This window comes from Apodemus sylvaticus, chromosome 21 (genome assembly GCF_947179515.1).
Source record: "Apodemus sylvaticus chromosome 21, mApoSyl1.1, whole genome shotgun sequence".
Classification (NCBI taxonomy): Eukaryota; Metazoa; Chordata; class Mammalia; order Rodentia; family Muridae; genus Apodemus; species Apodemus sylvaticus.
In genome coordinates, this window is record NC_067492.1 from 46740559 (window position 1) to 46751692 (window position 11134).

Genomic DNA, 11134 nt, shown 5'->3' on the forward strand with positions numbered 1-11134 from the left:
ACTGAGCAGCATGTCCGACCACACTTTCTGTCCTCTGAATCACTAACCAGACATGGAAAACAGGCCCAGGGCACAACCAAAAGGCACATGGAATTAAAAATTATAATTCTTCTCCAAGCCCAGCTTGCATACCGCTAGCTTCTTCTTCTTTTTTTTTTAAATGGTTTTATTTATTTATTTTATGTATTCGAGTACACTGTAGCTAGTTGTCTTCAGACACACCAGAAGAGGGCGTCAGATCCCATTACAGATGGTTGTGAGCCACCATGTGGTTGCTGGGATTTGAACTCAGGATCTCTGGAGGAGCAGCCGGTCTTCTTAACCACTGAGCCATCTCTCCAGCCCGCCACTAGCTTCTTTATTGTTTGGCTTTTTTTTTTTTTTTTAATCTTTATTTTTTTTGAGATAGGGTCTAGGCTCTTAGTTAAGGTTTCTATTGCTGTGATAAAACACCATGGTCAAATGCAGCCTGGGGAGGAAAGGGTTTCTTTCACCTCACAACTCTCAGATTATATCCCATCACTGAAGGGATTCAGGGCAGGAACTCAAGGCAGAAACCTGGCGGCAGGAAGCAATGGAGACTCCAGGGAGAAGTGGGAAGTGCTACTTCCTGGCTTGACCCTCACGGCTTGCTTAATCTGTTTTCCTTTATTTATTTGTTTGTTTGTTTGTTTGTTTGTTGTTGTTTTGTTTTTTTGGATTTGGGTTTTTTTTTTGAGACAGAGTTTCTCTGTGTAGCCCTGGCTGTCCTGGAACTCACTTTGTAGACCAGGCTGGCCTTGAACCCAGAGATCTGCCTGCTTCTGCCTCCCAGAGTGCTGGGATTACAGGTGTGTGCCACCACCGCCCGCCGGCTTAATCTGTTTTCTTATATAATCTACAACCAATGCTCAGCGTTGGAGCTGCCTAGCCCTCCAGACCTATCTGACAGAGGCGGATTATCAGCTGAGAGTCCCACTTCTTAAATAAGTCTAGCTTATGTTGTAAAACTAGGCAGCACCCCCAGGCTGGCCTGGAACTCAGGTGTGTAGCTCAGGATGGAATGCTGGGATTCTAGGTGTAGCTATCATTCCTGGCTTATTTAGTGTCAGAGATGGGACCCAGCGGCCATGACTGTCCCCCTTCCTTTTTTAGATTTTATTTTAATGTATATGAGTGTTTCTCTTGTGCAACTTGCAGGTAGCTCGCCATCAAAGCAGGGCTGTTGTTTTCAGTCAGGGTGGCTGTTCTGAGTCTTTTGATCAGGACTTACTGCTTGTATATAGCATTAGGGAAGGAGGGGCTTGCACATCTGCTAGTGTAAGCTACATAAGACCCTGGTTGGTTGGTTGGTTTGGTTTGTTTTCCGAGACAGGGGTTTTCTGTGTAGCCCTGGCTGTCCTGGAACTCACTCTGTAGACCAGGCTGGCCTCCAACTCAGAAATCCACCTGCCTCTGCCTCCCAAGTGCTGGGATTACAGGCGTGTGTCACCACGCCCGGCTGGCACAAGCTTTTAATCCCAGCATTCTGGAGGCAGGCAGATTTCTGAGTTCGAGGCCAGCCTGATCTACACAGCTAGTCTACAGCCTGGTCAGAGTTACTTCCAGGACAGCCAGGGCTACACAGAGAAAACATGTCTTAAAAACAAACAAACAAAGCAAAACAAAATCCCCAAAAAAACAACAGCAACAACAACAAATCAGGTTGGCAAAGCGGTTAGTAGGTAAAGACATTCACTGCCAAGCCTGGCAATTCCAGTTCGATCCTTGGGCCCCTCGTGGTAAAGAAGACGGCCAGCTTCTGTAAGTGGGCCTCGGGCCTCTACATGAACACACACTACATACACACCCGTATTTATATACAAATAACAACGGCAAACCTGTGCTCTATGGAGTTTTTGAGGTTTATTTTTTAGAGTTTTAAATTTTGTAAATAACGTATACTCGTCCAAGTGCCCACACGAGCTCTGGCCTGGACCAGGCAGTGCGCGAGCCACCTGATGTGGTTGTTGGCGATCGAGCTGCCGTCTTTTGAAAAGCAATGCACGATGCTAACCACTGAGCCACCTCTCCAGCTCCCTGTGCTCTGTGGTTTACTGGAGAAAGGGAGCAGAAGGCTCTATGGAAGAGGGGTGAACTTTGGCAAAAGGCAAGAGAGGGTTATGTGACTGCCGAAGGCAGATGTGAGGAAGGTGACCACAGGGGTGGGTGGAGGCCCACCTCTGGCGTCTCAGAGGACAGTCAGACTCCTGGGAAAGATCCGAAGGAAAATGTTCCAGAACACACAGACGTTAAATAGAACATATTCTGGATTGGAAAGATGACTCAAGACCATGACCCAAAGCCTGAGGACCAGAGTTTAGTCCTTGGGGGTCACATGATGGAAGGAAAGAAGTGACTTACAAATTGCTCTCTGACCACACACACACATGCCTGACACGTGTACACTTACACAAACACCAAAAAAAAAAAGTATAATAAAACATTTTTCTTGAATGCGTTGTAGGGCCAGGAGAGATGGCTCAGCAGTTTACAGCACGTGCATCTCTCCCAGAGGACCCATGCAGGAGTCACAGCTATCTCACGTTCCAGCTCCCCGGGACCTAATGTCTTCTGACCTCCACAGACACCAGACACATACATATGCACGGAAAACACTCATACACAAAAATAAATGAATCTTGGTGGTGGTGGTGGTTATTTTTCAAGACAAGGTTTCTCTGTATGGACCTGGCTATCCTGGAATTTGCTCTGTAGACTAGGCTAGCCTCAAACTCAGAGATCCTCTGCCTCTGCCACCTGAGTACTAGAACTCAAGGTGTATACCATCACATTTGACTCAAAATAAATAAATCCTAAAATGTTTAGAAAAGTTTGTTCTATGATAGGTGTTAGTATTCTGTCTAAGCTCCACCCTACAATTACCTGGCAACAGCCAGGTATGCCCCGCCCCATAGACCTGGCCCATTATAAAAGGGGCTGCTTGCCCCTCCTCTCTCTCACCTCTCTTGCCTCTTGGCACTCTCACCTCTCTGCCCCTCTTGGGCTCTCCTCCCCTCCCCCTCTCTCCACATGGTCATGGCCGGCCTCCAGCCCTCCACTTCTCTACTTTCTCTCTCTCTCTCTCTCTCTCTCTCTCTCTCTCTCTCTTTCTGCCTCTCTCTGCCTCCACAACCCAATAACTCCCATCCTCTGCCCTGAATAAACTCTATTCTATACCATGTCTGTGTGTGTCTGCTCCCTCGGGGAAGGGATGCCTGGGCAATGGCCCCGCCTAGGCACTCCCTTCCCCATACCACCATATGCCATTTTCTAAACCTCTCTCTCTCTCTTTATGAACCCATCATTTGGTGCTGAAACCCAGGAACAATAGGTCTAGGTGGGCTGGGCAAAGAGCAAGTTCGGCAGGTGTGCAGATGTGATCCATCCCTTGAACCACAAAATAAAGTATACTTTTTTCAATAATTTATTTTTATTCACTTTACATCCCGATGGCAACCCCCCTCCCTCTCTTCGCCCTCTCTCCCCCCTCCCTCTCCCTCCCTTCCCCCCTCCCTTTCCCCTCTCCCCCACCTCCCAGCCCCACCCTTATAAAGTCTACTGTCTATGGCTCGCCATAGCCACGACCACACCTTACACTGGGCCTCGGGTTTGTTGATCAATTAATTAATGGATTGATTGATGGCTTGATTGAGACAGGATCTCACTATGTAGTCCATTCTGGCCTGTTACTCCTGATTCTCCGGCCCCAACCTACTGAGGATGGATGAAACAGGTATGAGTCACCACAATGGAGTCTTGCTGATTTTTAAATGCTGTTTTTCAGTGAGGAAAAACTAAGGACTGGGGAGAACTGGATTCCATCAGATTAGGCATAGCAGCGGGGATCCACCTTCCGGCTCACAGAGGGTAACATCCTATTGTGCCAGAAAGGTTAAATGAATTCCTCAGGGTCCTGTTTATACAGGAACTGTCTTAAATCCATTTCATAGCATGGCTGTGAATTTTAGCTAACCTCTTTGGCTCCCAGCAGGTTGCAATCACGCATCCACCTAGGAGCACTCTGGATTTGAGAATGAAACACACACACACACACACACACACCAGTTAATTTTAATATACCTTTGATCTTTTGGCTGGAAAGATGGTTCAGCGGTTAAGAGCACCATACTGCAATTCCAGAGGTCCTGAGTTCAATTCCCAGCAACCACATGGTGGCTCACAACCATCTGTAATGGGGTCCGATGCCCTCTTCTGGTGTGTCTGAAGACAGCTGCAGTGTACTTATATAAATAAAAATAAATAAATCTTTAAAAGAGGATGAAATATGCCTTGACTAGCTCAAAGGCTGGGCAGTTCTAATCCTCAGCCCGACTAGCATACACCTCCCTGCAGTGCTCCTGACTCAACACCTTCTAAATCTGTTTCATCTTTGCTGCCCTGGGCTCTTCTGGGCAGCCCCTCCCATAGGGCTGCCTTTCCTTCCCACCTACATTTTGGATGAATTTTCTTCCGCAGCTCTAAATCTGATCTGTCTCCCTCCAGGACATGGTGATCTCTCTCTCCATTTTCTCTCTTCCTTTCTCTCCATTCCTAGCCCTCGCCAAGCTAAAGGTTCCTCCCTCAGTTTACCTGCCCAGCCATTGGCCATTGGCTCTTAATTGATGGATCAAAGAGCCAACTGGGGGCAGGATCTTCAGCATCTGGACATGCATGCAGATTCCTGATTTGGAGGCCAGATTAATTCAAAGCATCAGAACCCTTCCCGACATCACTGCTATTACAGAACACCAGAGGCTGGGTAATTTCTAGAGATAAGAGGTTCTGGACTCTGAAATTCTAAGATCTGCTGAGCTTTGAGAGAGGGCCATGTGCTACTCTGAGTTCTAGTGGCTGGTACAATGGCAACAAGAGGAAGACAGGCTGGATACCCAAGCTCTTGTTACCCAAGCTTTTTCTTCACAAGAACTAATACCATCAGAGAAAACACTCATGGCAATCGGGGGAAATAACCCTATGGAACCTTAAATGTTTCAATGCCTTCTTATAATGAGGGGTTCTTAAATGCTTTAACCTCCGTTCTAGCCCACCACCCACCAGAAGTTGTGGAAAAGAAAGGTTATAATAAGGAGAAAGTGTTTAGAAATGGTTCTTTAGAGCAAATCCCATCTGAGTTGTCAGCATTTCAGTTCACAGGTCAGTAGCAGCAGGTCGATCCACTTCATAGATATCCCAGCCCAGTTCACTAGTGTCAGGATAGCAGTGGCATGACCTAGCAGGAACAGCCAGGCCTCAGCCAAATTGGCACCAGTCAGCAGGAGGGAGCAGGGCCAACAGGAACGCCAGGAGAAGTTCTCAGCTGTGCCTCTCTCAGCGAAGCAAAGATCAGCAAAGACGTGAGAACAAGAAGCCCTCTCACAGTCTGTCCTCCCTCCAACATCACGTGTCCTCCACGGGCCTCGCCTCGCCTCGCCAAGGATCTTGTCTTAGCATGTGAATCTGTCTTAGTAAAACACCACGTGAGTCTGTATCATCTGACAATGCTCTGCCAATAGGCTAGAGTCCTTGGAAGCAACAAGAAGCTGCACCACACCACCAGAAGGTTTTTGGAAGCATTTCTCTCTCGAGTCCTGACAAATGGAGCCCAGCTCTGCACTGTACGGCAGTGTGTGCTGTTAGTGAAGACTCCTTCATCACTGGTCCTTTCATGGGCTTGTTTTAGCAAAACATCACCTGTGTCCGCTTCAGGAAAACACTCCTTCACGTGATTACCCCAGCAAAGCACCATCCAACACAACTGACTTTCCAAAGAACTCTGGGTTTCCACTTCAACCCTATCTCCTTAAAGCCTCTTAATGTTCCCAGCAACTCTCAATGCTGCTCCTGAGACCAAATATGCATGTGTGCACGCATGTGTGTGTGTGTGTGTGTGTGTAGTTTGAAGGTGAATGGTTCCCACAGGCTCATATTTTTGAGCATTTGGTCCCCAGTGGGTGGAACCGTTTTAGAACGATTAGGAGGTATGGCTTTGTTAGAGGACGTTTGTCACTGGGGTGGGCTTTGAGATTCCAAAACACTCAGTGCTCTCTGCCTCCTGTTTGTGCATCAAGATGTAAACTCTCAGCTGCTGCCCCAGTGCCTGCCGCCGTGTCTTTGCTCTGCCATCATAGACTCTAACACACTGAAATCCTAAACACAAATCCTAAGCTGTTTTGTGAGTTCCCTTGGTCATGGTGTCTTTTTTTTTTTTTTTTTTTTTGGATTTGGTTTTTTCGAGACAGGGTTTCTCTGTGTAGCCCTGGCTGTCCTGGAGCTCACTTTGTAGACCAGGCTGGCCTCGAACTCAGAAATCCTCCTGCCTCTGCCTCCCAGAGTGCTGGGATTACAGGCGTGCGCCACCACCGCCCGGGCGGTCAAGGTGTCTTATCACAGCAATAGAAAGGAAACTGAGATAATATGTATATGTGTAGGAATGTATGTGTGTGTGGAATATGTGAGTATTCATGTGTGTATCCATAGGTGTGGAAATGTGTATGTGTGGTAGTAAGCATGTATGTGTGAGTGCACATGTGTGTGTGTGTGTGTGTGCAAGAATGAGAGGGAGGTGTAGGAATCCAGTGATGTGCCGGGCAGTGGTAGCGCACGCCTGTAATCCCAGCTCCTGGGAGGCAGAGACAGGCGGATTTCTGAGTTCAAGGCCAGCCTGGTCTACAGAGTGAGTTACAGAACAGCCAGGGCTATACAGAGAAACCCTGTTCGAAAAACCAAAAAAAACAAAACAAAACAAAACAAAAACAAAAAACAAAGGAATGCAGTGAAGCAGTGAGTGTGTGTTGTTTGGAAAGGAGTGCAGCCGTGTCAAGGAACCCACTGTCTCAGAGCCGTGGGAATAGCAAAGCCTTTCCCAGGCGTAAATGAGAGAGATAGCCAAGCCTTCCCCCAGTCTGAGTGTGAATGCTGACAGTGTGTGCAGAAAACGCCCGCTGTGGTTCCCCCCAATATCTCCCTGAAGACTGCTCTCCTACAGAGACTGCTCCTATTGAGATTAGCTAAGTCAGCCTCCTGTTCAGCCATATAGAAGAACCCCACCTCCAAGCCGGGTGGTGGTGGAGCACGCCTGTAATCCCAGCACTCTGGGAGGCAGAGGCAGGCGGATTTCTGAGTTCGAGGCCAGTCTGGTCTAAAGAGTAAGAAACCCTGTCTCAAAAAACCCAACACCCCCCCAAAAAAGAACCCCACCTCCTTATTTATCTGTATGCAGTAAACATGCTGAGCTTCCAAGGTATTACAGTTTCTCCATCTGAGAGCCATGCAAGACGTGTGTGTGTGTGTGTGTGTGTGTGTGTGTGTTGGTGATGGTTCTGGAGAACCCTCCAGTATGATGCACTCCAAGCAAGTGCTCTACCACTGAATACATGTAATTTTAATTTTTAAAAAATCTGTTTTTAATGATGGTCTTTAAATGCTTTAAACTTTAAGCCTGCCACTCACCAGAGGTAGTGGAAAAGAAAGGATATGGGGTAAATGGATCTGTTTAGAAATTGTTCTTTGGAGCAAATCCCATTTGCATTCTCAGGAAATCAGTAGTTTAGTTTATAGGTCAGTAGTGACAGTTTAATCCATTGATAAACACTTTTATGAATATACTAGCAGTCTAGTTTGGTAGAGTCAGGATAGTAACATGAATTAGCAGTGGTGGGATGACCTAGTAGGAACAGCCAGGCCTCAGCCGAATCATCACAAGTCAGGAGAAATAACCAGGACCCTCAGGGATGTCAGAAGTGTTCTGTTGTGCCCCTTTCAGGGTTGTACTGTTAGCTCTACAAGCAAGCCCTTCTTGTAGTCTGTTGAGTCTTTTTGATACATTCTCTAAACACCACATGTCTTGTCTTACCACAGGCCTTGCCTCAGTGCCTGAGTCGTCTCAGCTGACACCACTCTGCCAATTAGCCAGACTCCTTGGATGCAGCAAGAAGCCACCAGAAATTATTTGGTGCACTTTTCTCTATGGAGTCCTGATAAAAGGAGTTCAGCTAAGGCGGACCAATACATGAGTACCGTTCGTGAAGAATCTCCCATCACGTGTCTTTTCACGTGCTTGTTTTAGCAGAACATCCTTTCACCTGTGTCTGCTTCAGCAAAACATTCTTTCACATGCCTGCTTTAGCAAAACACCATCTAACATAGTTTACTTTCAAAACAAACAAAAACAAAAACAAAACCCTTCAGTTTCCACCTCAGATACACCTTAGCCCAGTGTGGCTGTTTTACAGTGTATTAGGGTTATTATATATCCATGGCCCTGGGGTATATAAAAAAGCAGGCCGAGCCAGGCAGGGAGCAGCCTCTGTATCAGTTCCTCCCTCCCTGCCTTAAGTTCCCGCCCTAACTTCAGTACTATGGTGTGACCAGAGAGTTAGAAGATGAAATAAACCCTGTTTCCCAAGCTGCTCTTGCAAGACTAAGCCCTTAGCTGGTAGGACCTGGTGCGGACTCCAGGCAGATTGGGTTATAAGTAGGTTGTATATGTGAACTTTGATTATAAGGGACCTAATAGCTTAGTGTGTGCTCTGCATGGGATACAGCTAGAATTTATACTTCAAGATCTCATGTGCTAATTTTTCTTTCTTTAAATGTTAGTCGAGTGGTGGTAACACACACCTTTATTTAATCTCAGCACTTGAGAGGCAGAAGGAGGTGGATGTATGTGAGTTCCAGGCTAGCCTGGTCCACAGAGTGAGTTCTGGGACAGCTAGGGCTACTACACAGAGAAACCCTGTCTTGAAAGAAAGAGGGAGAGGAAGAGAAGAGAAGAGAAGAGAAGAGAAGAGAAGAGGGGGCAACTGTTCTAGCATTCCAGCTGCAGTGTGTGTTGTGTGGGTGAACTGCCATGTGCAGTCTGTGCTCACAGAGACACTGGCTGTTCCCCAAGCTGCCACTCCTAACTCAGACCCAAACATTTCTATGTGAAGCACCCTCAAAAACCTCTTGTCTGGGCATGGTCTGCCTTCCCCCCCAACTCTGCGCCTGCAGGGAGAGAACACAAGACAGGCCGAGAGTGGAAGCACCCTGTCCTTGAGAGAGGTCGGGAGGTGGCGAGTCCCGTCCAGCAGTGGCCACTGTATAAAAGCGCCCATAAGAGAGGGGGAAAGGACCTGCAAGCTCAGCTGGAGAGAAAGCTGGAGGGGAAACCCCATCGCCCCTCTGAATTAGCAAGGTCAAAAGTGCCATTAAATTTCTGCAGGACCCCGTTGGAACCCCTCATTTCCCAGCATGATGTCACTGCCTCCTGAAACAGAGAAACACAGCTGAGGCCATGTCCCTTGTCCTCAGCCACCTGCCGCCAACGTTTACGTCTTAAAAGGTTATATAAAAGCGTATAACAAATGCCCTGAAAGACAAAAAGCTGACCGCTGCTGTATAATTCCGTAAAACCTTGCTTGCTTGCTCCAGCTTGTGGTTCTAGAGAATAGATGGAGATCGCCACCTGGACCCAGGATGAGGCCTTTTGGAGATGACCCTGGCTTTTGTCCACCAGTGGTATCTTTTCTCGTCCACTCTCACTGAAGTCAGGGTGCTTGTTCCAGAAAGATTCCCACACAACATCCATCCACCCATCCCTCCATCCACCAAACCATCCATGCATCCCTTTATCCATGCATCTACCTACCTACCTATCATCTGTGTATCTATTATCAGACTAATACCATTTATTTATTATTTCACTATGACTTTGTAAAGTTACTTATACAACGGCCATAGCCAGACACCTTTGGATGTCAGAACTGCCAGTTAAATCAACTTCTGGGTTGTTTTTTCTTTTATTACATATATATCTGTATGCAATATAGTGTGTGTGTATGTGTGTGCCACAGTGGGCTTAGGAAGCTTGGGGGGAAAGTTGTAGGAGTCGGTTCTTACCAGGTGGATTCCAGAGATTAAATGCTACCCTTCCTTTCTTTTTCTCTTTTCTTTTCTTTTCTTTTCTTTTCATTCTTTCCTTTCTTTTTTCTTTTCCTTCCTTCCTTCCTTCCTTCCTTCCTTTCTTTCTTTCTTTCTTTCTTTCTTTCTTTCTTTCTTTCTTTCTTTCTTTCTTTCTTTCTTTCTTTCTTTCTTTCTTTCTTTCTTTGAGACAGGGTTTCTCTATGTAGTCCTGGCTGTCCTTGAACTCACTATGTAGACCAGGCTAGCCTCAAACTCACAGAACTCTTCCTGTCTCTACTTCCTGAGTGCTGGGATTAAAGGCAAGCACCACCATGCCCAACAGTCCTCAAGTTTCTATTTGGAAACCAGTTTACTTTTATCTAATATTTGCAAAGATGTAGAGGGACACTCTTGTGCTGAATGTATCATTTGTAGTCCCAGATCTCTCTCTCTCTCTGTGTGTGTGTATGTGTGTTATGGATGTGTTCTCACATGGATGATGTAGAGAGCATATCTTGTGTATCATACGGATTCATCACCTGTCAATTAAGAAGCCTATGACCTATGGCTTAGGCAGGAAATAGAAGTTGAAACATCTAGGAGACAGAGAGAATTCTGGGATCGATCTGGTATGGGAAGATCTGCCCAGGAAAGATGTGAAGAGATTGCCATGCGGTGCCTGCACCCAGGTGACCAGTCATGTGGCAGAATGCAGGTGAAAATAATTGGGTTATCTAAGCTATGATCTAGTCAGAGAAGAGCCCAGTCATACACATACACATAGACATACACATACACATACCCAGTCAAGGTATGTGTAAATATATTTCGAGTTTGAGTCTTATTTCTGAGAGCATGGGGCTGGGAGGAAGAACCAGGCCAAATATCTACAGGAGGATGCTGGGTGTCATTCTCCACAGTGCATTTCCTGTCTCTCACTGAACCAAAAACTATCCGGTCCAATGGATTCCCAGGACCTGCGTGTCATCACCCCGCAACACTAGTGTTATAGGCGAGCACAGCCATTCGTGGCTTTTACGTGGGTGCTGAGGAATCAAACCCGGGTCCCCATGCCTTTGCTGCAAGCTCTCATATCCACTGAGCCACCAGAAAGAGCTGTTATACACTCGTCACTGCTCTTGGCTCTTGACTGTCACGGTTAGTGTGTGAAGACCACGGGCCAACATGAGACAGACTGTTTAGCAGATCAGAAGGCTGTTTGTGGGGAGCC